The sequence below is a fragment of the Chrysochloris asiatica genome, unplaced genomic scaffold (assembly GCF_000296735.1).
Source record: "Chrysochloris asiatica unplaced genomic scaffold, ChrAsi1.0 scaffold00116, whole genome shotgun sequence".
NCBI lineage: Eukaryota > Metazoa > Chordata > Mammalia > Afrosoricida > Chrysochloridae > Chrysochloris > Chrysochloris asiatica.
In genome coordinates this window covers 6,068,027-6,072,690 of record NW_006408634.1, presented here as the reverse complement: position 1 = coordinate 6,072,690, position 4,664 = coordinate 6,068,027, and the positions used below count along the sequence as shown (strand labels likewise).

At 45.3% G+C, this 4,664-nt stretch overlaps 1 protein-coding gene across 1 annotated transcript in view; it reads left to right on the top strand.

The window, feature by feature from the left end:
• MYH14 (myosin, heavy chain 14, non-muscle) overlaps positions 1 to 4,664 on the top strand; it is a 92,456-nt gene that overhangs the window by 27,087 nt on the left and 60,705 nt on the right. The gene's annotated exons all lie outside the window — the stretch shown is intronic.

The following is a 4,664-nucleotide window of genomic DNA, read 5'->3' as shown; positions in this document are numbered from 1 at the left end:
TAGTCACACACAAGCACATACTCACACTCATGCTCACCCACACATAAGCAGTCATCCCCCATAGTCACGCCCACCCACACACTCCTGCACACCCAGTCACACACAGTAATAGTTTCTCACACACACCCACAACACTCACACACACACACAGTCACACACCCCACACTCACACACACACACACACACACGTCTCCCACAGTCTTAGACACACATACACAGTTGCACACACACACACACACAAGTACACTGTCATACCCACACACTCACACACACTCGCCCCCGTCCAGGATCCCCCATCTCATTCTATCACTGCGTCTCCAGTCTACTTCAGTCTGGGACCATTCCGCAGTCTGGTCCATCTTTCTCACTTGTGACCTGGGCCCTGTTGAAGTGTCTTTGTCTCCGTTTGGGTGTGTTTCCTCCCGATTAGCCTCAGGTTACCACCGTCTTTTGGCAGGAGTTTCCCAGAGTGATGCCAGGCCCCTCCCCACAGTCCTTTGTAAAGTAAGCCTCCCTCCCATTGAAGTGTGGCATGTACACAGAAAGTGCACACAGACACAGCTCCCTCCTGCAAGGGAAGCCCATGTGACCCACTACACCACCAACCAAACTCACTGCCGTGTGTCCGTTCCGACTCAGAGGCGAACTGGCCCACTGCGTTTCCAAGGCTGGAAATCTTTACGGAAGCAGACTGTCTCATCTATCTCCCATGGGTTCAAACCACGTACCTTTTGACTGGAATTCTAGTGTGGCCCTGTAGGATCAGCCCTGGACTGCAAACCACAAGGTCAGCAGTTCAAACACACCAGTTGCTCTTTGGAAACTCTATACAGGGTCACTGTGAGTCGTAACCACTTGATGGCACATAACAACTGACCACCTATTGGGTAGTAGCTGAACACTTAACTATAGTCCCACCAGAGCTCCTCTTTCCATCGCCAGCACCCCACTCCACATATAACCATACACCTGCCTGCTTCTGAAAGCCTAGCATCGTGTTACCTATCCTTGAATTGCATGTAAATAGAATCACATGAATATGTGTGTGTGTGCTTTCTTGCCGACCGCTTCTACTCAACATGTTGTTTGTGAACTCTGTCTACATTCAGTAAGGTGGCCAGGAGAGGGCTTTTGAGGGGCTGATTTCCATGAGTGTTTTCACGTGTAAAAATCCATTGAGCTGGATGAGCATGATTTATGTACTTTTCTGTATGTGAGTTATTTGTACATGTTCACATAAGAATTTATACTAAGAAGGGAAAGGTGAGAACAGACACTAAGAACACAGACTCTGGTATCAGACTGGCTGGGTTTGAATCCTGCTTACCAGCTGGGTCATCTTAAGTGAGTTGATCACATATAGGTGCCTCAGTTTTCTGCTCTGTAAAATGGGGGTAAGATCAAGACCCCACCTTATTCAGTCATTACATTCAAATGAGTTCATTTTGGTGAAGTGTTTGGAATATGGCTTGGCACAGTATAAGGGAAAAGAAAGCAAGATTGATTTCAATCCCTCAGTGGCAAAAACTGTTCTTAAATGAACAGTGAGTGGATGAGGGAGCTGGGCGCTGGAGCTGATATGTAACGTCAGTGTGAAGGCAACACGTACAAACCCAGTCATGTTATAACCGGACTCAAATACCACACACAGTTCTGCAGTCCGAGACGAGATTGTTCCGAAGTGGTGACCAAATCTTGATAAAGTTCAAAACAATAGCAAGAATACTCATTCCCCAGATCATACAGTGGTTGTCCTTCTGGAAAATTCACTGGGTAGGAAACCAAGCACAAAACACTCTGTGTTTATAGGCAAAACAGGTGGGAATTTGTCTCTGGTAGCTGTAAACCATAATTCAAATGCATCCTGCTTGAATTAGGATGTTGGCAAAGATTACTGAAAGCACCGTGGACTGCCAGAAGGACAAACAAATCTGTCTTGGGCGCAGTACAGCCAGATGCTGCTTAGAAGCCAGGATGGTGAGACCTCCTCTCATGTACTTTGGACATGTTATCAGGAGAGACCAGTCCCTGGAGAAGGACATCATGCTTGGTAATGTTAATGGAAAACTCTGAAGGAGATGGATTCATCCAAGGCCTCAAACAGCAATAATTGTGCGGATGACACAGGATTGAGCGGTGTTTTGTTCTGTTGTACAAGGGGTCACCGAGTATTTGATGACACCTAACAACAACAGGAGGCTTTCTGCTCCCGTAAAGACTTACACCCTCGGAAACCCTGTACAGGGTCGCTATGGGTCAGAACCGACTCAATGGCACTTAACAACAACAACAACTGCAAACCAGTGTTTCATGGGTGGGAATGTTAAATGGGATGTTTAAAAGTCAGGTGGGAGGCAGTCAGTTCTCTGTGGGACAGGAGATTATTGGCATCCCAGGCCTGTCCACCCACCTGGGAATTTCCCACAAAATTCCACATTGTCTGGGTGGCCCCACGGTTATAACTCCCTACAAGTTCCTTAGACAGGCTCTAGAGGGCAGCACGTCTCATGTGTGATAACCCATGGAAGTTCCTGTGATGAGCATTAGGGGGTAGGACTGTCCACATATGTGCAGACCACTTAAACCCCTACAAGTTCCTGCAACTTGCTCAAGGGAGCACCTCTGCTCATTCATTGTTAAGACAACCAAACCCTACAAGCTCAGCACTGCCTTCTTGCCTTATAACAACATCCTCCTCCACTCCCCCCACAAAAAAAACAAACACCTCACTGCCATCCAGTTCATTCTGACTCCTAGTGACCCTATAGAATTGGGTTGTTGTTGGTAGATGCCGTGAAGTCAGGTCCGACTTATAGTGACTCTGTGCGCAACAGAATGCAATACTGCTCAGTCCTGCCCCAGCCTCACAATTGTTGTGATGTTTAAAACCATCGCTGCTGCCACTGTGCCAATCCAGCTCATTGGGAGTCTCCCTCTTTTTCTGTTGACCTTCCAGTTTACCAAGCATGGTGTTCTTCTCCAGGGATCGGTCCCTTCTGATAACACGTCCAAATGAGAGACGAAGTCTCACTGTCCTGGCTTCTAAGGAGCATCTGTCTGTTTTGCAGCATAGATTTGTTTGTTCTTCTGGCATTCCGTGATACTCTTAATATTCTTCTCCAACACCATAACTCAAATGCATCAATTCTTCTATGGTCTTCTTACTCATCATCCAAAACTCTCACCTGCACGTGTACTTTAGTCCTCAGACTGACATCATTGCTCTTGAACATTTTAAAGAGGTCTTGTGCAGCAGATTTGCCTGGTGCAATACGTTATTTGATTTCTTCACTGCTGCTTCCAGGAGTGTTGGTTGTGGATCCAAGTAAAATGCAGTCTTTGACAACTTCAATCTTTTCTCCATTTATCATGATTTTATTTATTAGTCCGTTGGTGAGGATTTTTATTTTCTTTGCATTGAGGTGCAACCCATGCTGAAGGCTGTAGTCTTTGACCTTCATCAGTAAGTATTACAAATCCTCAGCTTTCAGCAAGCAAGGTTGTTATCATTTGCGTAGCACAGATTGTTAGTAACTCTTTCTCCAATCCTGATTCCACATTCTTCTTCATAGAATACCGACACCGTTTCCGAAGCTGTTTCCATCTTTATGGAAACAGACTGCCTCATCTTTCTTTTGCAGACTGCCTGGTTGTTTCAAACTTTTAACCTTTTGGTTAGCAATCGAACCACCAGGGCAGCTAAACCCAAAGAAATGGACTCAAGGTGGCAGTATTCATTATCCATTTACAGTATTGACACCCCGGGGCCCCTGCAGTTCCCAAGCCATGCTCTAGAGGGCAGCACTCACCCCTTACAAAATAAAAATCGTTCCTCCTTTTTAATGCCATACACAACCTTCTTCACCTCACATTTTTCACTTAATCTTTTAGAAATTGTTCCATAGCACTGTAAGGCACCATGTCCTTGTTGGGCGCTATCTAGTCAATTCTGACTCAGCAATCCTACGAGACCACACTGGGTTTCTTAGGTTGCCTTCTTTGCAGAAGCAGATATACTGGGTCTTTATCCCCCTCAGAGCTGCCTTTGGGCTCAAACAGAAGACTTCTGGTTAGCAACCAAGTCTTAACTATCGCACCTCTAAATCCCCTTTAACCTTCTATACATCATGGATAACTTAAACAACAGAGCAGGCATTGAGTAGAGATGATCCCCAGACACAAAATTACCCAGAATTCTCTTGATCTGTTTCTGAAAATCAGCCAGTGAAAACTCTATGGACCACAGCTGATTATGGAAAACGGCATGGGCCCTGGATTAATTTATCTGCTCATGTATCTTAAGGCCAACCCAGTGTGACAGGTGGAATTTTAAGCTGAGGGGTGGTGGCATAATTTGATTTAGTGTTTTTAAGTTAGATTGTTTGAGTTAGTTAGGATCACAAGTCAGGGATCCAATTTCTTCATTTCAGTGGACCGTTTTCTAGGGCAGTTTTAGGTTTGCAGAAAAACCAAGCAGAAAGTACAGAGAATTCCCATACACGACTCCTTCTCAGCACCTGTTTCTCCTATTATTAGCATCTTGACACAGTGTGCTACATTTGTAACAACTGGTCAGCCAGGATGGATACATTATTTATATTAATGTTAAACATCTGCCATCTCAACAGTTTGTTGTTGTTAGGTGCCATCGAGTCGGTACCGAC